General features: G+C 41.4%; 1 protein-coding gene across 8 annotated transcripts in view; it reads left to right on the plus strand.

Annotated features, from left to right (window-relative positions):
• LOC100691674 (uncharacterized) overlaps window positions 1-22,701 on the plus strand; it is a 44,446-nt gene that overhangs the window by 15,727 nt on the left and 6,018 nt on the right. For 5 of the 8 annotated variants that reach the window (XR_003213233.1, XR_269611.4, XR_001225337.3 and 2 more), the window contains 2 exons: window positions 16,588-16,709; window positions 16,851-16,975. The exons of 1 other annotated variant lie outside the window; for it this stretch is intronic. The gene's annotated coding sequence lies outside the window, so the exon portion shown is untranslated. Of the gene's footprint in view, window positions 1-16,587; window positions 16,710-16,850; window positions 16,976-20,112; window positions 20,284-22,701 lie in introns of those variants that run through there. 2 more of the 8 variants (XM_005472899.4, XM_003455038.5) reach the window with 2 other exon arrangements.

The raw sequence follows: 22,701 nt of genomic DNA on the forward strand, positions 1-22,701 counted from the left end.
CTGCCATGATTAGTGCCTCTGTGCTGTCTTTCAGTCCAGCTTTGTCCAGCCACTGGTAGGATTTCTGGATATCAGCCACCTCCTCTATCTGCCGGTGGTACATACCGTGCAGGGACCTGTCCTTCTATGATGGGTCCTCCTCTTCCTCCTCTTTCCTTGGTTTCTGCTGCCTGACGTATTCACTGAGCACGTGGACAGTCGTGGCCATCTTACTGATGTATTCGTGGATGTTTGTTGTCTCATCCTGGACTGTGGTGCTGACGCTCAACAGTCCCTGGCCTCCTTCCTTCCATTTAGCATACAGCCTCAGGGTGCTGGACTTGGGGTGAAACCCTCTATGCATGGTCAGGAGCTTCCTGATCTTGATTATCCCAGGACGGTTCCTGATCACAGGCAGGTGTTGATAGCCCTGCTCTTGTTCTTCCCATTCAGCTGACTCCTCAGCTCCTCTTGGATGTCTACTCTACATCCAGTATTGCTCAGTCTCCAGCCTTGGTGGTGCTGTTCTCATATTGTTCCCCTGCCACTGAGAGTACACCATGGCTGGTTCTGTGAAGAACAGCTGGTTTATCCTCCTGCCTTCTCTGGTATATCTCTTCAAATGGCTGGCCAAGGCTGTGAGTCTCTGCTTGGCAGTTTCCCAGGCCTCAGGTATATACAGCTTGCTGTACTTCTTAGGCACCTCCTTCATTGCACCTTTCTGCAGCTCCGATAGTTGGCTAACCTCCCTCAGTGCTACCTTGATCTTGGCCTCTAGTCTACTTCTCCATGGAATGTACTGCTCCTTGTGGGTGTTCAACTGAATCCTGCTGCTGTAGTGTAGATCAATTGGTTAGTCTCTGTATTGGTCACGGTAGGTATCGCCCGTAGTGCTGCAATCACATCATCTAGGAGATCTTCTGAGGGTACTTCACGTAGTCTTGGTAACTGGCTACGGAGGATCCAAGTTTCAAGCTTTGCCATGATCCTATCTTTCAGGTCAGTTCCTCTCGCACTCAACGATCCTTCTTCCATCGCACTCGTCAATCTCTAGCTGTGAGAGCAGTTCCTCCTTCCGAATGTTGAAACACTGAGCCACTTTTTGTTACGTCCAGCACGGCCAAATTCATCCACCACACCACATCATCACCGGCCATTTTCCAGGCCATTAACCTGCTTCCCCTGCACTGCAGCTACCTTCCACACGGTCAGCCTCCTGACCTGCTCTGTCGCCGCCGCCACCTTCCATGTGGCTGGCATCCTGAAATGTTTTGTCACCTGTGGCACTGCCGCTTTTCATGCTGTCGGCCCCCTAAACTGTTTCTTCCTGGACTCCTGTGCTGTCAACCTCCAGTCCGGCTCCCTGAACTGTTTGTGAACTGTTCCCTGAGCGCCAGTGTTTTTCGTGAATATTCTGTTTTGGACTATTTCATGAGCTCCACTGCTTCTTGTGGATTTTTTTTTTTATTTTGGACTCTAATAATTGTTTAAGTGTCGTTATTTTCCTCTGAGTTGGTGATTCGACCAACCTTTGCTTTAAGCTTACTTTTGGACTCTTTCTATCAGCGATTAAAGCCTCACTTTTGTTTCGTCCTTGGTGTCCTTCATTTGCGCCTACACACTCAATCCTGACACTGCATATCCCTCTACTGCATGACTTTTTAATTTTTGGGGAAAAAAATATTGCTCCCTATTTTGGGGGAGCTTTAGGGTCACTAATAATATATCAATCATAAAATTTGACCCCCCCCCCCCCCCCCCACACCCCAAAAGATATTGGTTTGTTGCCTCAAGGCAACACTGTGCAACAAGGGTAGTAAAATGCTAAGTTATTCTATAATAAGTTGTATTAGTACAACAAGGATGAACAAATAAATAAACAACAAATAAACAATGTAAACATTTCACAGAATAATAAAACACCAAAATACATCCAACATTTGACCCTAACCCCATGTACCCTAACCCTGACTCAAGCCTTCACCCTAAAATTGATGATTTACTTTGCAATTTGTCCCCATAAAGTAGGCAAGACCTCACAATGTGAGTGTGTAAAGAAATTTGTGTCCCCACAACAATAAGTAATACACGACCACACACACACACACACACACACACACACACACACACACACCACCCACCCACCCACACAGCAAAATTGGTATGGCCCGGATCAGGCCCACACAATGTGCTTACACATCTGTAGGTGGTGTGCAGCCACGGGCCAGTTGCAGACACACTGCTGGCCCTGTGCTGGCCCAGAACGGTTTCAGCTCTGGCCCCAGATGTCAGCCTAATGTGTACCTTAATCAAGCCATGCAATAACAACATGTGCCAGAACATGCAAAACAGTGCAAAAGTAACATGCCGAAACTCTGTTCAGACAGTGAATGGACTGATAGCGCTTTTCTACTCTCCCAGATTACTCAAAGTGCTCTATACAACATGCCACATTCACCCACTTTCGCTTAACTGAGTGCTTCCTAACTACATTCATACACATTCACACTCTTGACATGCAGACTGGAGGAACCAGGGATCGAATCACTAACCTTCCGATCAGTTTGTAACCTGTTCTACAACCTGAGATATAGCATGCCGTTGCCTAAACAGTGGCGTCATTGCCAGACCTGGCACACATCCGGTTGACATACACTCTGCCAAAACACCAGTCAGTCAGAAGTGCCAGCTTGATGCCAGATCTGGGCCAGACCTGTTTTCTGTAGGCCTGGGCCACATAAACCAAGCCACAATCAAGCCAGATATGGCATGCCATCACATAGACAATGCCATCTATGCCAGGCCTGACCCACATCTGGATGACATACGTCTTATCATGCCAGAAGTCAGCCAGCAGTGCCGACTTGATACCAGATCCTGGCCAGACCTGCTTGCTATGTGGGCACTAACACACACACAGGCACAGTTACTTTACCAACTGACCCCTGACCCCTGAGCTCCTAAGTGTCCCTCAAACCTCATTTAGGGATCCACTACTCTACTTCACTGTCACTCCCTGAAAGCTCACTGTCCTCACTTTCTGAGGACAGAAAATGCACATTCCCTTGGTTTCCTTCCATAAAAGGTATTTACATCCATGTCCTGTAATTATGAGTAGATTGTAAAGGAAAAAACATATACTATGATCATATAACACATCACACAAACACATCTGTACAAACATATGCAAATGCATTATATTGCCTGAAAAAAATTGGGCTAACTGCGCAGTGTTGCCTTGAGGCAACGAATGAAAATTAACAGTTTTACTGTATAAATAAATTTTAAAAAGTAGAACAAACAATCAAATATGCTTCTTAACATATTCGTGCACATACAGGTATTTTTTATTATACATTTATTTCAGTATAAACATGTAAAATAGTGATCTTTATCTTACCTCCTAATGGAGATGTCTCTCATGTAGTGCAGCTTGCAGAAAGGGGTCTCCTCCCCCCCCCCAATGAAAGTCACACCACCTTCAACTCATCATTTTATTGGAAAGAGATGTGTGTGGTAGCATTATTTGGAAAAAAAAAAAAAGTGATTTTTTTTTTTTTTTTTGAAGGGCCAGTGTAAGGCATGAAAATGTGGTTTGTTGCCTCAGGGCAACGCTATGCTGTAGAGGGATATGAAAGTTTAGTGCCTGAATGTGGTATTCTGAGATATACATGTGTTATTGAAACTGTACTTGTTTTTTTTCTTAAGACATTCCGGAGAGTTCACTTCTTTGGAATATGGGTGATTCATTGAATGTAAACCTTTTCAGACATATGAATTATAGTTTTTTCATTTAGGTTGCTAAGTATTTCACTTGTTAATTTTGACATTATTGGCCAATTCTGGGTCCAAACACTCCTACACTGTAAAAAAAATATTGTAGAATTTATGGTGAATTACTGGCAGCTGTGGTTGCCAGAATTTCACCGTAAAAAAATAAATTGTAAATGTAGAACACAAAACGGTATCCTGTTTCGGTAATCTTAAATTTCACAGTAAATAATAATTTATTTTTTTTTTACAGTAAATGACTGAATTTAAACATAAATTCATGTGAAAACAACAGACATTCTGTTGACCTGATTACAGTCTTACTTTGTTAAATACAGTGAAACTGTATAAAATAAATATTAAAAAGTTGAATATTACGGTAAAATACTGGCAGCTGTGGTTGGCAGAATTTCACCGTGGAAAATATAGTGATAATGCAGAATACATAACGGTATACTTGTTGATAAATGTAAAATTCACAGTGAACTTTGGTTTTTGTACAATTATTACATTGAAATAAAAAACTAATATAAAGTAAACCAGTTAAAATACATTTTAATAAGCTTGTTTACCGTCTCCTATTGACAAAGCACAGAAGAGCTGTATAATACAAAACATGCCTTTTTATTCAAAAGTTCATATTTACACGAAATTATTGGCAGCTGTTGCAGCCAGAATGTCGTCTAAAAAAATTAAGGTCCAACAAATGAGGTAATAAACATAATAGAGCTAACTGGCATAAAACTTACATTCTTTGACTTTTTGTCATAATTTGCTAGAAACATTAATAAAAACCAGTAGAGACAATGATTAAATTAAACAGTTAACATCCATCCATCCATTCACTTCCACTTATCCTTTTTCAGGGTCGCGGCGCTGGAGCCTATCCCAGCTTTCATAGGGCGAGAGGCGGGGTACACCCTGGACAGGTCACCAGTCTGTCACAGGGGTAACACAGAGGGACAGACAACCATTCGCACTCACATTTACACCTATGGGCAATTTGGATTAATCAATTAACCTATCCCCACAAACTGCATGTCTTTGGACGGTGGGAGGAAGCCGGAGTACCCGGAGGGAACCCACGCAAACACAGGGAGAACATGCAAGCTCCACACAGAAAGACCCCGGCCTGATGGTGGAATTGAACTGCTAACCACTGTGCCACCGTGCTGCCCTAAACAATATTTAATAATCAAATTAATGACTAAAAAGGCACTGATCTAATTAATATCAAACTTAATACAACCAAAAACAAATAAGTACATAATAAACAGTCAAACAAAATTTAAAACACTTGATACTTGCAGTGGTTGGCAAAGTTTCTTTTTATCCAGACCTGATAGTAGAGGGCTTTCAAAACAGTCTCTGATGGTGTCTGAGGATCTGGAACAGGTTTTGGATTCAATGTGCTGGAGGACTTGCATGTTGTTCTTCAGATGCTCGGTGTAGATTAGCGTTCTTTCCTTGGAGTCTGAAAGCAAATACAAAGCACAATAAAGCAAACTGCCCATTTCAAAAGCAAATATACAATCTTACATCTAATAGAGCTGACACAATTAATCGTGTAATGATTTACAATTGTGATGCATTGCAATGCGGACATAAAGCATTCTTAATCCATTCAGAAGAATCGAATCGATTATTAAATACAGTCCCAATCAAAAGTTTAAGACCAGTTGAAAAATGGCAAAAAAATCATCTTTTGCATGGTTGGATCTTAACAAGGTTCCAACAACATGCAACAAACAGAAATGGAAGGTAGACAAAACATTTAACTTACATTTCACAAACTTAAACTGGGACAGGCTGTTTTACAGCTGATCAAATGTTTAGGACCACATGCCTTTAAAAGGCCAAATCTGTGCAAAACTGTGGATTCATTGTCATTTTCTGTCAGGTAGTCAGACTGTCAGGATGTTCTGATGGCAAAAGCAAAAAAACTTTCCTTTTTGAACATGGTCGGCTTGTTGAACTGCATAAGTAGGGTCGCTCACAGCGCGCCATCGCTGCTGAGGTGGGACGCAGTTAAGATGGTCATTTCTTAAATAATCCTGGGGGTTATGGAACGTGAAGTGGAAGACCTAAAAAAATCCTCAACCCGAATTAAGGCCATTAGTGGTGCCGATTGCACCCCCATAACCATCAAATGGCATCTGAGACTGAAGGGCTTCAAAAACTAATTCTCTGATGAGAAAAAAATATAACCTTTTTTTTCTCCTGTAAAAAAATGCAACCTTGATGGTCCTGATGGTTCCCAACCTTACTGGCATGACAAGCAGATCCCACCTGAGATGTTTTCTACGCCCTACAGACGAGGGGGTGCCACAATGATTGGGGAGATGCTTTTTCCTTCAGTGGAACAATGAAGCTTCTGGAGGTGCAGGAGTGTCAAAAGGCTGCTGGCTATGTCCAGATGTTGCAGAGAGCATCCCTCACGACTGAGGGCCCTCATCTGTGTGGTAACGACTGGGTTTTTCAACAGGACAACGCTACAGTACCCATTGCCCACAGGACAAAGGACTTCTTCCAGGAGAATAACATCACTCTTTTGGACCATCCTGCGTCTTTCCCTGATCTAAATCCAACTGAGAATGGACAACAGTTCCAAACAGTAGACGCCCTTCACGTGGCCCTCTTCACCACTTGGAGAAATGTTCCCACTCACCTCATGGAAACGCTTGCATGAAGTAATCAACAAGAACAGCGGACCAATTAATTACTGAGTTCAAGTTTGGAACTTTCTGTTTTGGGGGTTTACCCATGTTTTTTGGAGGTGTGGTCCTAAACTTTTGATCAGCTGTAAAACAGCCTGTTTCAGTTTAAGCGTTGTTTTTAATAAATTGCATGCTCAAAAAATGTTTTGCCTCACTCCTATTTCTTCTTGTTGCATGTTGAAGATCTACTTGGAACCTTCTTAAGATCCAATCATGCAAAATATGATTTTTTGCCATTTTTCAAATGGTCTAAAACTTTTGATCAGGACTGTACAACCTAAAAATAACAGCAATTTGTTTTCTTCAACCACATACATCACAGTCGACCAACAAGTGCAGTTTGTATTCAGACAAGTTTTGAGCAATAAAAAAAGTAGCTTATATGTAACCTCCTTTTATTTGCTGATGAAAAGAAACAAACTGAAATGAAGTTATCATGATGCACTGGGAAAAAAATTATATTTTTCAGCGTAAAATGTCTGTAGTTTTCTAATAAAATCTCTGTTACTGAGCCTCACAGGTCCTTTTCTTCTTCTGCTGCGCATCATATGCCAGCAGTGGCTTCGCACATGCGCGATTCATTTGCAGTCTGGATGCAGTGGGGTAAAAATCATCTGCTCCATCTTCCATTCCACCACGTCATCAATTATGAGAGGCAACAGCCTTAAAAAGTTCCAGTTTTGTATTAACTGTGCTGAGAGTTTGTTTGAGGACTGATCTCACACAGCTTTGAAGAGGTATCAGAGTCAGAGTATTTAAACTGTTTAATGCTCTAATTCAGAATGGGTGGGTGAACCATTCTTTTTTTTTTTTTCACAAAAAAATTTAAGAAACAGCGCAACATCATATGACAAAATGCCGTAAAAATCTTGTGTCCTAATCAAAATGGCAAACCTGGCTGACAGATGTGAAAATATTTTAAACAGTTGAAAACTGACTCAAACTTTACTCCTTCTATATCTGGTGTACCTTCAGTCTTGAGGTGTTCAACAGGAGAGTTGTACATCTCTATGGTGTATTCTGCTCCACGACTAAAGCAGAAGCCACCAGTGCAATGTGAGCCCAAATTATCTACAGCATGCAAAACAAGGTTCCTTTAACTACAGTTTTATCTATTTATTTCCATAACCTAAAAGATTAACAACTTCAAAGGCATCTTGGTATAGCAGTAGTTTGAAACACAATGGATTTTGGTTAAAAAAAAATAATAATAATAATAATACTTTTGAATATCTGACCATCACTAATGTCACACAGTACATCTGATGAAGACTCAGCTGATTCCTCACCTGTTACACATTTCTGGATCCCTTGACCGCCTCACAAAGCTTGGAAATACCCTCATCAGATAATGTTGTTTTAGTTTTAAGAAGTATAGTGAGCTTATTCAGAGTATATGACTGACCCAACTCGTATATTTTTTTAAATTTCCTCTACAATGGTCAGGATGGCAGAAGCAGGTTGCAATGAAATACATAACCCCTCAGTGACTTCACTGACTTGGCACAGAAATCAAAAAGGAACATTGTCTTTAGCTGCTCCTGGTAAATTAAACTGGCGTTTATTTCACAGTAAAGCTAGCTAAAATCTTCAACCTGCTGCATTAGCATGAACTTTCCAAAAAACTAAACAGGACTGAAAGCTAAGCCTGTAACAGAGGAATGCTTTCAATGCAACAAGAAAACTGACTAAGCTAACTATTGTTACAGCTGATATATGTTTCAAGTCTAATGATATACTTACATTGAAAGAGAAGGTTGTTGGTTCGGGGCAGGGTGCAGCTGGGCTCCCTTTAGACCGTTAGAAGTGGCGCCATCGTCTTCTTCGTTGGTTTGGTGGACTACACGCTTCCAAGGGGTATTGGTGCCCTCTGCTGTTGCAGTACCTCACAGTCAGACAGCTAACATAGTACTCTCCTCATCTAAGTTATCAAGATCAAAGTAGCACGGAGGGAGGTTAGCCAACTAACGGAATTGCAGAAAGGCGCGACAAAGAAGGTGCATAAGAAATACAACAAGCTGTCCATACCTGAGGCCTTGGAAACTGCCAAGCAAAGACTCACAGCCTTGGCCAGCCGCTTGAGGAGGTACACCAGAGAGATAGAAGGCAGGAGGATAAACCAGCTGTTCTCCACAGAACCAGCAAAGGTGTACTCTCAGTGGCAAGGGAACAATAAGAGAACAGCACCACCAAGGCTGGAGATGGAGCAATACTGGAAGAGCATATGGGAGAAGGACGCAACCCATAACGGCAATGCTCAGTGGCTAGTGGATCTGAGGGCAGACCATAGCGACCTCCCTGAACAGGGTCCAGTAACCATCACAGTGGCAGATATCCAAGAAAGGGTCTCCAGTATGAAGAGTTGGACAGCACCAGGGCCCGACATGGTTCACGCCTACTGGCTGAAGAAGCTGACTGCACTCCACGAGCGTCTGGCAGCACAAATGAACCAGCTGCTAGTTAACGAGAGACACCCGGAATGGCTAACCGAAGGTCGGACGGTCCTGATCCCCAAGGACCCCAAGAAGGGACCGGTCCCATCCAACTACCGACCAATTACCTGCCTCAGTACTACATGGAAGCTCCTGTCAGGCATCATATCGGCTAAGATGAACAGGCACATGGGTCAATACATGAGCGGGGCACAGAAAGGGATTGGCAAGAATACCAGAGGCGCAAAACACCAGCTACTGGTAGACAGAACAGTCAGCCGAGACTGCAAGACCAGACTGACCAACCTGTGCACTGCCTGGATTGATTACAAGAAGGCCTATGACTCAATGCCCCACAGCTGGATACTGGAATGCCTAGAATTGTACAAGATCGACAGGACCCTAAGAGCCTTCATCAGGAACTCAATGGGGATGTGGCGTACAACACTAGAGGCCAACTCCAAGCCCATAGCACAAGTCACCATCAAGTGCGGGATCTACCAAGGAGATGCTTTGTCCCCACTGCTGTTCTGCATAGGCCTGAACCCCCTCAGTGAGATCATTAACAAGACTGGCTACGGATACCGACTACGAAACGGAGCGGTTGTCAGCCACCTCCTGTACATGGATGACATCAAGCTGTATGCCAAGAGTGAACGAGACATCGATTCACTGATCCACACTACCAGAAGTGTAGTCGGATGGTAACAAAGAGAGGGAAGGTAGTCAGAACTGAGGGGATTGAACTACCAGAAGGCAACATTGCAGACATAGAGGACAGTTACAAGTACCTGGGGATCCCGCAGGCGAATGGGAACCATGAAGAGGCCGCTAGAAAGGCTGCAACCACCAAGTACCTGCAGAGGGTCAGGCAAGTCCTGAGGAGTCAGCTGAACGGTAAGAACAAGATCTGGGCCATCAACACCTACGCCCTGCCCGTGATCAGGTACCCTGCTGGGGTAATAGGCTGGCCAAAGGAGGAGATAGAAGCCACTGACATCAAGACAAGAAAGCTCCTTACCATGCATGGAGGGTTTCACCCCAAGTCCAGCACCCTGAGGCTGTACGCTAAGCGGAAGGAAGGGGGCCGGGGACTGGTGAGTGTCAGCACCACAGTCCAGGATGAGACAAGAAACATCCACGAATACATCACGAAGATGGCCCCAACTGACAGCGTGCTCAGTGAATACCTCAGGCAGCAGAAACCCAAGAAAGAGGAGGAAGGCGAGGAACCATCATGGAAGGACAGGCCCCTGCACGGTATGTACCACCGGCAGATAGAGGAGGTGGCTGATATCCAGAAATCCTACCAGTGGCTGGACAAAGCTGGACTGAAAGACAGCACAGAGGCACTAATCATGGCAGCACAAGAACAAGCTCTGAGTACAAGATCCATAGAGGCTGGGGTCTATCACACCAGGCAAGACCCCAGGTGCAGGCTGTGTAAAGATGCCCCAGAGACAATCCAGCACATAACAGCAGGGTGCAAGATGCTAGCAGGCAAGGCATACATGGAACGCCATAACCAAGTGGCCGGCATAGTGTACAGAAACATCTGTGCCGAGTATAACCTGGAAGTCCCGAGGTCAAAATGGGAGATGCCCCCAAGGGTGATGGAGAATGACCGAGCTAAGATCCTGTGGGACTTCCAGATGCAGACGGACAAAATGGTGGTGGCTAACCAACCGGACATAGTGGTGGTAGACAAACAGAAGAAGACGGCTGTAGTGATCGATGTAGCGGTAACGAATGACAGCAATATCAGGAAGAAGGAACACGAGAAGCTGGAGAAATACCAAGGGCTCAGAGAAGAGCTCGAGAGGATGTGGAGGGTGAAGGTAACGGTGGTCCCCGTGGTAATCGGAGCACTAGGCGCAGTGACTCCCAAGCTAGGCGAGTGGCTCCAGCAGATCCCGGGAACAACATCGGAGATCTCTGTCCAGAAGAGCGCAGTCCTGGGAACAGCTAAGATACTGTGCAGGACCCTCAAGCTCCCAGGCCTCTGGTAGAGGACCCGAGCTTGAAGGATAAACCGCCCGCAGGGGCGTGCTGGGTGTTATTTTATATATATATACATACATACATACATACATACATACATACATACATACATACATACATACATACATACATACATACATAAAATGTATAAAATATATGAATATGAGAGAGAGAGATGTGACGATTTAGACACGTGATGCATTGTCTCCCAAACGTACATGGACTTTAAGGAAACTGATTGTTACAGCTTTTACAATACATTCATTGACTGCTCTTGACCTTGCAAACTACACATTATTTCATTATTTTTTTTGTATTTCATTTTGATCGATTCATTTTAATTTCAGCAGGTGGTACCACACTCAAACAGATTGAACACGGACTGAACAGTGGTAAATCCATGATTTAAACCTCCCTATACCACGAAATATTTTTTTTCATTGTAAATAGCTGTGTTATACTTGGTGAGACTCTAGAACTTAAAGAAATATACATATTTTTTTATTAGTAGTAGTTGTTTGTATGTACTGTTAACATATACTGTTTTATCAAACAGCCTGAACTTGTTAATATTAAAAACATTTCACCGTAATTTTCACAATAATTCTAACAATGTTTTGACATTTTGTTAAAATTAAAAGTACGGTATGTTTTAGGTAATTAACATACAGTTGTAAATCGTAAATTCAAATGAAAAAAGCAGGAAAGATTGTCATTCATACAGAGTTATTATGTAAATTGTAGGGTGATTAATTGTAAATAATGTTACAGATTTTTCCTGTTGTTTTCAAAGACAATGTGCCATATTACAGTACATTAATATATTTTTCATTTCAATTCAATTCAATTCAATTTTATTTATATAGCACCATTTTCAACATATTAGCAGTGTAAAAATAAAAGCAAATCACAGTTTTCCAATTTACAGAAATGTAATGTCCATATTACAATCAATTACTATTTTTGATTTAATGGTAATTTACCATTGCCATTTTACAGTTATTAACTGTAATTTTTATGTACATTTCTTACAGTGTAGGGTTCCCGAAATAAAGCAAGCAGTCCAGATTCTTTAAGTTCCAATAAAAATCAACGTGGCCGCTCTTCCAGGTGTTCCAATAAATGTTAACATCCAATATCCATGAAAAAGAGGACTTATATGGTTTAGCAAAGTTAGAAGGAGCAGGACTTTAGCAAACTAGTTTCCACCTAAAGATGAAATACCGTGTTCAGAATATCTAAGTCTTTCTAATAAACTAAAACGTACAGCTCTGTACTTTGGATGTAAACAGAAATAGAAAACTAAATAACAGCAATGTTTTGAGAGTTATTGAAGTTGATCTAGCATATGATGTGCAACCTGGTTGGCAGTTAGAGAGCTATGTTTGGGTTAATATTGTCATGATCCAGTGTTTTGGGTTTGGACTTTCTTTTCTGTTATTCAGTGTTGCTGTTTGATGCTTAGTTTGTAACAGTGTGGATTATTTGACTCTGTTGTCATCTGCCTTATGTATTTGCTGCTTCTACCTAAATGAAGGTCAGTTTTCAGTCTGCTTAATCTGAGTCTGCATCTTTCTATGTAAATTAGCACAGGGAAGATGGCAGATGAGGGTGGAACTGTTCTTTAAAAAGTGCACACCATTCTAGGGCAGAAGTAATATAACGAAAATGAACCAAACTTCAGCCAAGACATAGTATGAGATAAGCCCATTAAAAACACAAGGTCATTGATATGTTGCTGCATGGTTTGGATTGCTTGCTGTGACAAAGCCTTAATCCTAAATTTAATGTCCACACCAACATCTTTGTTGGCCCAGGAGTGAATGTTCCCTGAAGTGTGCCCAACAGCTATAGTTATACCATGGCAGTTTAAAACTGATCTTATTCATGCTGCACATCAATAGTGAAAAAGCTCAGGAGGATTTTTTATTATTATTAAATAAAATAAGATAGTGTGCAGGCAAACACGGTGTTTGCTTCTGAAACACATTTTCTAGTGTGCCAAAATAAAAAGGCCTCTATGCCTACAGCAGATCATGCGTCTTTCATCTGCCTTTTATGCCTTAGAGTTTGTACCATGTCTAAACACTTTCATCACAAACACAGCTTCAGGCTAACAGCAGATTTCATGGTGATTCTTTTGCTTCATTACTCATACCTGCTTTAGCAGCGGTGAGCATGTAACAGTGTAGCACTTCTCCCAGCTGAAGACACAGGAGGTGTAGTGAAGCACCTCCTCGGTGTTGTCCAAGATGAGTGGGAGGTTTGACCCAGTGAAGCTTCATTGACCCCCACCCACAAAGAACAATGCAATCAATATGCCGAGTCTGAGAAAATGCACAATGACATCATGTTTTGACCAGGAAACCCCCACCCCCCCAATCCCCCACCCTGAAATTATGACAAGAAGTAAATGGCATAATGATTCTTTAGACAAGGCCAGCAGTGTTGTGAAATATTTCCACATTTGCACTCATCAGTTCCCACTGGAATCCTTTCAGAGGGGGGATTCCTCAGGCAGAGGGGGAGAAAATGTCACACAGGCCCATATCAAACAGTAAGCAATTGTGGACACTCTTAGCTTTTCCAGATCTAATCTGTTCCAGTTATGCAACAAATGCAGTCGTTTTGCAGAACCACAAACCATATAAAGTGAATCGAAAGCAAAATAGTTTCAGAAACATTTGTCTAATTTAAATATTTGAAACAGTTGAGAGGAAAAAGTTCCTGGAAACGTCTCCTGTATTACAGCTGCATAGGCCCAGAGTGCGGAGGCATTGCATCACAGACCTGGAATTATGGTGTCAAAACTGTTTGAGGCAGTGCTTGGTGTTTGGTGACAAGTCTAGACGAGCCCTCAGGGTGTTTGACTGACCAAACAGTGACTGTGACTGCATTTGTTAAGGTTAAGTGCCAAAAACTGTACTTTCTGCACTGGCCAGATGAGGCTAGCCCCAAAAGTGAGCCAAATTCATGTTAAACTGCCTAAAGCATTAAAAAGCTGGTAAGAAGAAAACCCGTCTGCATGAATATTTTCCTTTCATAACAGTTTTATGCTGAACAGACGTTATTTTTCTAACTCATGCATTTGGATTTTGTAAAGACCTAAAATTAGGGGTGACAATACCTATGTGTGTGTTTTTGTGCCTTTTAGATGATTTTATTGACGTATATGACAAATGATATGACCCCGTGTGTGCTACAGGTGATCTAGTAAATTTGGACAGTAAAATTAGAATATTTTATTGCGTAAAATTATTACTACTCTATTGAGCCTTCCCAAACCATAGAAATCCGTCCACTGAGAGAGCAAGGAAAATATTCAGAAAAATAACAGCAGTTTTTTAATTTTCTAGTAAACACTTCCCAAAAAAAACCCGTAAGTTATTTTCATTTCTAACAGACTATTGTAACAGAATTAACATGTTCTAATAATGCATCATAAGAACTACACCAAACAAAGTGTTTGCAGCCCCTCTGTGCTCTAATAACAGTAAAACCAGCTTCATATGAATTACCAGCCAACCCTTTGGCAGACAGACAATGGGTGGATGTACGGCAGGTTTTACAGCAACATGTACTCACTGCCAACTTCTACTTCATTGTAGAACTGGAAATGTAGAAGACTGACGGCTGTGGAAAGACGTGCTTCTTTCGTATTAACAACCAGGGTGTAAACATACATTGTTTTGGACATCAGAGTGTTGCCAGGGTTAACATGTGGATTAAATCTCAGTAGCATCATGTGTCAGTGCATTTACTGTAGATTTATCTGCAGTTCTGACATGCTCAAAGTAGCCCTACAGTATAAGCACTGTGGTCAAGATGCCTCCGTCCCTTCCTCCACTGATGTCACAGGGTACACCATTAACAGGCTGCCAGTCCATCACATGAAAAACACAGAAAGACAGCCATTCACACTTCCACATACTTACATCTATAGTCAGTTTAGATTCATTCATTAACCTGACAAGCATGTTGGACTGTAGGAGGAAACCCACACACAGGGAAGAATGTTAGCAAATGTTAGCAGCAGTCAGGTAAAAGCACCGCTGTACTAGTACACCTTTATACAATCGGTGTTCTCAGTTTGTCACATGCTGGCGTGTTAGCAGGTTCCCTTGGAATGGCATTTTGTATAAATGACTTGGAGTAATGCTTACTACTCAGACCCCGTGATAAAACCCTCATTCATTTTATTGGATATTCCAGTTATGAAGTATATTCCAGCCTTCCTGTGTGGCTGCTCTTTTGTGACTCTAAATTGGTGTTGGATGTGTAAATTAACATGTCTTCATGTGTTAGCCCAAGTGACCAAAAGGGGCCATAAGAAGAAATCACAGTTAAGAATATAATGCACTGTGGTTGTAGTGGTGACATCTGAGTAAGGCGATGGCTTGAGGAGGCAGGACTTCCAGAGGATTGGTAGGTTTAATTGCTTCAATGGGGAAACCGATAAAGTGGATAAAGATGTGAGGCATTTAATGAGTAGGGGCGAGCTGGAAGGAGAGAGAGGAAAGAAGGAAAACTATTTCATACAGTTTATTATTGCTGCAACACAATTTCCCCACAGGGATCATTTGTTTCCTCTTGCAGCAACAGATTAAACTGTGGTCCCAGAAAGAAGCAGATGATTGATGTCCTTTCATTGCTCAGTGTTATTGAGCTGCCTTTACCACAGATCAGTAGAGCTGCGTAACATCCAACTGCCTTAAATAGCTAATGGCAGGTGAAAAACACTGCAGCGCTTTTTTCCTGTGGTGGTGAGAGGTCATGTGAAACACGGTCCCCAGGGCCTGTGGGAAGCACTCACATGTTTTCTAATATAATCTTGTAGATGAGGCTGATCTTCCAATGTGCTAAACATAAACATCCTCATTGAATGGATTCCAAAACTGCACACACTCTGTTTTTTGAAGATTAAAGTCTGGTGACATGTTCAAGGCCATGAAATTACATTGTTTACTATACTGTGTAATAACATCTGTGTATGGACACGTTTTTTGGTCAAAGACAAGTAAAAACTCCTCGTAAAGAACCAAGTCAGACAGTGTGTTTCAATTCAGTTTTATTTATGTAGCACCAACTCACAACAGCCTCAAGGTGCTTTTTACAGTAAGGTAAAGACCTTACAAGTATTGCAGCCAAGGCTCTGTGTGTCATGTTACTGGGTTTGTATTTCTTGTTACATTCGGTTTGGTTCCTGTTTTTATTTAATTATTTTAGCCTCCCAAGGTGTTATCGATCTGTATTTCCTCCTTAAAATCGGTTATCTTGTGAGCAGCTGTGTTTCACTGCCTCTGTATCATGTCTTTTCTATTAGCTGGTTTTCTCTCCTGTCTTGTTTTTCACCCCAGTCTTCCATGTATAAACAGTGTTGTCCCTCTGTTGCTGTCAGAGCTTGTGTTTTTGTTTCCTGGTTGTTCACACAGCTTGGGCTCATTCTTTTGATTTACAGTTTTGATTTTCCTGGTGAACTTTATTTATATATTTATTATTTTATTTAACAAAATATCTAGGATGTATGAAACAATCTGAGAAGTTCACAGGGCAGAGATACTATTTACAGTTGGATTAGATTTGTGTTCATTTATGTATTATATAATATAATCCAGTGGTATTTCATCGAGATCTAAAAATATACATGAATTAAAATATTCCGAAGTGATCTCTTCTTTCTTTTCCAGCAGCATTCTGCCACAAAGCTTCTCGCCTGTGGGAATCAGTCTTTCCTAGTTGCTGCTATCTTGTGGCTGTACTCTGTATGACTATGATTCCACTGGTCTCTGTAGCATGATGTTGATCATGGGTGAGTACGAGTCCCATTAACAAAGGAGGGACCTGCTGAGTCGAGCAGCAGACTATATGCCACAAAACTAAATGTGGCAGTTTTGCTTTTGACTCTGACTCAAGGTCTTCCTCTCTCCCTACTTCCCTGTTTCCTTTTCAGATCTAATAAAGGTGGAAGCCCCTCCCCCCAACAAAAGAAAGGATGAAAGCACAGAACTAAGAGGCTGTGAGGCAGGGAGCCTCTTATTAACAGATCTGATATACTTCATCTCAGCTTGCCTTTCTGTAAGTCACGGCCCACCAATAACATTACCTGTGTACAGAATATTTCTGTTGTTTCACCACTCCAGTTAAGACAGTTTTTATTACTTGGATGTAAGATCCAATCTTTAGATTTAAAACTATGTAAATGCGTATGATTCCTCGTGAGACTCAAACATGTAGAAATATGTATAAAAGAGTTTCCACGATACTTTTGGACTATTGAATTAAACCAAAGGTCCGAACTCCCCACAAATCTTGTTCGATTTTTGGTGCTGTACAGATGCAACATTACAAAACATATTGTAGAAGGAAACTCCCTGTGACAGGGTGTTTTGTTCAGCTAAATGCTATGTTGTGCATTTAGCCATATCGTCAGCTCAACTTCAGTTTTCTTTACCAGATATAAATGTTACCAAACAGCTCTGTATGTAATCTGTATGCAAATGAAAACTAACATGGGCTCCTGAGGGCCACAAACTCTCCTCAGCACTATCCAGAGCAGAGGAGCAGAAGACAGATGCAGTGCAGACTTTATGAATTCCTTCTCCACCTGCCCTCAGTTTAGGTTAAATCAGTATGATGTGGTGATAAAAGCACCTTAAATCCACTGAGTAATGTTGAGCTGACGTCTTTAGTTTTAGTAGCTTACCTTTTGAATTATTACCTTGGCTGATAACAGCCTGGGTTATACTGCCTCATGTTGCTGCCTGCAGGACATCTCTGATTGCACTGTTATAAAATGGTGTTGGTGAAAACCCAAATAAAAATGAAATCCTGCTCAATTCAAAGTCAGTCAATGAGGCATTTTAAAGCATGTGCTGCCTTACTGTAACACAGCTCAGTACCCAGCCATGCATCTTTGCATGCACTTACTCTTGTCTCTGCAATGCTCACATAAAATGGTGCTCTAGTCTATAAATCTTTGGTATAATCTTGTGCAGGTCTACCTCATGCTATCAAAAAACCAAAACAAACTGTGAGTCACTGCAGGATGAACGCAAGACTTCTGCATGAATTTGGATGCCATAGTGTCTTTTGTACAAGCCAACTCTGAGTAGGTTTTGTGGTGAATCAACCTGCAGGGGCAGGCTTCTGATATCAGGGAGTGCTGTTTCCATAGAGGAAGGTTTGTTTGTTCTGTCTAGATGTGTGATATGTGTCTAAGTATCCACATGATTGCTAGGAAACGATGTTTCCAAGCAGAGCATTTCATTTTAACAAGGTGATCTGTATCATTCGCTGGCAGTGGTTTTAATATTGTGTCTGAATGCTTCACTCATATTAGAGTAAAAGGAAGCAACCTCTTTGTGACTAGCGAAACATGTGCTAGTCTCTCAGACAGATTAGAAAAATTTCTCAAATAACTGCTCCAATGCTTCCAGGTGCTCACATTTTGGTGATGTTTTGCACGTAAATCACTTTCTTGCAGAGACAGTACATCACTATTTGTGGAGGATTTCTGAATTTTAAATCTATTAGGTTCTTGCTGGATGCTGGTTACTGTGAATTTCTGTGTATGTGACAGTGGCACATTTGAGATTTTTCCCAGTTTATCAACGTTAATTGCTGTATTACTGTAACTGTCAGCTCAGTCCCATACTAATATAAGTGATAGCATGCCAACTGTCATTTTATTGCCACCTTGATGGACCAAAGTTGCTCTGAAGATGTTACCTGCCTGTGAGTAGCTGCCCACCTGGTCCTCTCCCCATCTTCTCAGCAACCATTTCAAAGGCAATAAGACTGCATCTTTATTTCACACGGTGGCAGTAATTTTGGTCATCCACTGATCTCCAACTGCTGTTTTCCCTTTTTACTGCAGTAAAAACAGCTCACAGCCAAAAAATACTTCAAGTAAAACTAAAATATGAGTTCTAGACCAAAGATAAAGGTAGACACAACCACAACCACATACTGGAGGATATGTGTCTGTCTGCCTGTGTTTACTGATGACATTAAAAAAAAAACTGTATTGAATGGCTTTATTCCCCAACCCAAATCTATGAATTGAACTTGGAACAAAAGATAAGACAAGAAGCCTTTCACAGTGAAACATGTATTGTTTATATAGATACATCTACATCCATACATACACCCAGTCATAAGCATGGTCAGTTTCAGCCAATCATAAAACCACATAACGCAGAAACAACAAAACAAGGTAGGGTATAATAAAGTGCTGCAAGTGCAAGTCTAGGCTCAAGTGTTTCACTCATAATAAATGTTAATTTTTAAAAGATGACAAATAACATTAAAGTAACTGCACTGTACAATTAAAATCACACAGTTCAGCTACTCGGTTCATCCTCTCTCTGAAACAAAATGCTTTAGTTCCCTCCCCTTTTAACATTAAGCCCACTCTGAAATTATACAGAGAGAGAAAAAACAGAGGATTCTGAAATCTGAGTTTCTGGCTCGCAGCGATTACCTGTACATCCACTGAGCTCGTTATTTGGAAGTTTTAGCCATGCTTAATATGAACATTCACCACAGTATGTACGTAACAGTATATATGTAAGAGTTTATTACAGAAAATAAGGAGAAGCATGAAAGGTTCATTTAATGCGAATATTACATGTAATTTATTTACAGAGCCTTTACATCTATAAACTGGTTTTATATGTAAATGTGCCATTACAAGCTCTAACTTGGAATAATGTTGGTATCGAGTAGCGTTTTCAGACAGTCCTGATTAGGTGTTCACATCAGATAATAATGAGCATCATTTCAGATTTTTATGTTATGTCTGTGTTACCCATAAACCCTTGTACTTTGGGATAGTTTACAACAGTTGGTTTGGATTTCATTTTCACGCTTTAACAGCTTGAACCACAGCTCTGTTGGCACAGGACTAACAGGCATCTCGATGCTGCTGCCATGTTCCAGCAGCACAGTTCCCACCAATTAACCCAGTGGAAAGGAGGAAAAACACCACAGGTCAAATCATGAATATGCTGAGTGTGATCATATAAACCCCATCAGCTGTTTTCAGCCCATTGTCGAGCTTAAGACCTTCAACATGGTAACCAGAAAGCAGTCATACCGACTATAATTCCATTGTAACGTACAAACCAAGGCTCGTAACTATGACAGAAGAAAAACATGTCACCCCACCTCCCCAGCACCCCTACCAACCACAAACAAACCCAGAGAGCGAGCGCTCGGCTCCTTAGCAACAGTGGAGTAGGACTACAGTAACACGCCTGCTCCTAAAATCAGCATTTGGGTGTGGATCCATACTCAGAGGAACATTACAAAATGGGATTTCATTCAACACTGCACTATGTGGTTCCTCAGGGAGACGTGCTGAAAGACTTGAATTAGAGCAGGTAAGAGCAGAACTTTTATCATAGTTAGAAAGTTGCTGAAAGACAGTGTAATGAACTGTAACTCTAGCCACACACACATGCTTCTTGTTAAAATGCTGTAGATAACCCCGCAAGTCCAAGTCACTGAAACCAAAGGGCCAAATCCGTTCCAAAGGTGCATGCCGTCTGTTTTACTTTAAAATCCATGAGGCTGTTAAAGTAGGCTTGTAAAAACCTGCGTGAACCCCTGGCCAGGATTGTCCCAGGTTAGAAACGAACATCTGTCAAGTCTTCTTATACAAATGGTTATTCTCTAATCACAAGTCAGTCAGTCTACTGCTGACCACAAAATGCAGTGTTATCTAGATAGTGTCAGTTCACAGCAGCAGTCTTTTCAAGCTTCTTTATTTTGCAAGATAAAGGCCCCACATTATTAGAGAGAGGATCTGAACAATCGGATCATCCACTATTAGCAAGCACCTGGGAGAACAGGAAGAGGCCGTCTGCATGACCTAGGGTGAGGGAGGGGCACCCAGCTGTTACATGTGGTTGTGGTTAGGTAGCATTTTATTTCTTTTAGGACCATACTGAGTTACATACAGAAACAGAAGGATTACACAATGAACAACATGACAAAGAGGACACAAAGTACTGAAAGCTTACTTCTTTGTCTCAGCTTCTTCCATCTCAGCCTAGCATCCTCCTCTGTCACACCAACTCTCTGAATGTCCTCCTTCACTACATTTATGAACCTTTGCTGAGGTCTTCCTCTTTTCCTCCTGCCTCCATGTTCAACATGCTTTGTCTACTTTATCCTCCATCCCTCTTCTGCACATGTCCACACCATCTCAACCTTACCTCTCTAACTTAATCTTGACATCTTTAAATCTGCAACCTCCAGCTCAGTCTCCTGTCACTACAATCTTGTAAAGCTTACTTTCATTCCCTTATCTTTCACTTTTGCTGCTCTTGCTGTCACATCCCTAACACTTGTCTTCACCCACTCCACCCTCCCTGCACTGTCTTTCACTTTTCTTTTCTTGTCCATTGCTTTGACACCGGGCATTTAAATGTGACAAACATGCACAAAAATACAAAATCGGAAAAACTGGCAAATATTTTTTCACACCACTGTACTTTTCCACACACACACACACACACACACACACACACACACACACACATTCTCTTTGTCTTTGGCCAACAGTTTCCACTGGCACCCTACTGGCAAACAGCACCAGAGGCAAATCTAGTTAATCTAGATTTTCTTCTTGTTCTTAATGAACTCAATGTTTGATTTTCCAAAGAGTTTATGCCAGAGGTCCTTCCTGACACAACCCTGCCCATTTATCCAGGTTACGGAGCAGCCTGGGAACGCGCTGGCTTGTGTCTACCACATTGGATTTTAAATTACAAGAACAATCACAAAAACCGTCACGTTGTGATTTAAAAACTCAGTTTAATTCAGTTCAAAACATTTTGATTTATACAGTGCCAAATCACGACAGTTGCCTAAAGGTGGTTTATATTGGAAGATAAAGACCAAGCAATAATACAGAGAACCAAAATGACCAGAGCAAACATTTGGTAGCAGTGGGAAGGAAAAACTCCCTTTTAACAGGAAGAAACCTCTGGCAGAACCAGGCTCAGGGAGGGGCGGTAATCTGCCACAATCAGCTGGTGTCGAGGGAAGGAGACCGAACCAGAGACAGAACAGAGCTGCTAAATCAGATAAAAAGTCTGAGGCGTCAGAGAGAAACTTTGAGTAAGGATCGGGTGGAAAGTGGATAACAACAATTAAAACTGTTGTATGAGTTTCCCTGGTTAGGGTGGACGGAGTCAGACTTTCAAATGAACTAAAACTCTGAGTCTTTGGCTGATTAATAAGCTGGAGTGAAATATTGCAAAAAAAAACACAAAAAAAGAAGACATGGATAGAATCAAATATATCATTTATACATTTTGTCCATCAACAAATTATTACGTACACATTCACATGTGACACACAACTTTTACATTTGTTTATATTTAATGGGGGTTTTTTTAATGTTTTTTTTTTTTTCAGTTCTCTTTCCAGAGTCCACAGACTTCCTGTCCAGACCCAAACAAACACAGATACATTTATTTAAAAAGTCTCATCAAACAATAGTCACTGTTTTTGAGATTGCAAATGAGCAATGACATCGTTTTCTCTCCACATGGACTGTTTACCTGGATACATGCAAAGTCTGCTCAAATTTGACTGGTCGATGAATTTCAGGCTGCAGATGGACTACAACAGGGAACCTTCTGGTACCAGTAACTTGTCTTTTGCCTGCCCATTCTGGATATTTATATACAGATATCTGTTTACAAAGATTACAACCAGAGGGTCCTTCTGGGTTAATCTAATCTAGCCCTCCCTGTTTACAATTATTTTTATCCCAGAGGTTGTGGGTT

The sequence above is a fragment of the Oreochromis niloticus genome, linkage group LG12 (assembly GCF_001858045.2).
Source record: "Oreochromis niloticus isolate F11D_XX linkage group LG12, O_niloticus_UMD_NMBU, whole genome shotgun sequence".
NCBI lineage: Eukaryota > Metazoa > Chordata > Actinopteri > Cichliformes > Cichlidae > Oreochromis > Oreochromis niloticus.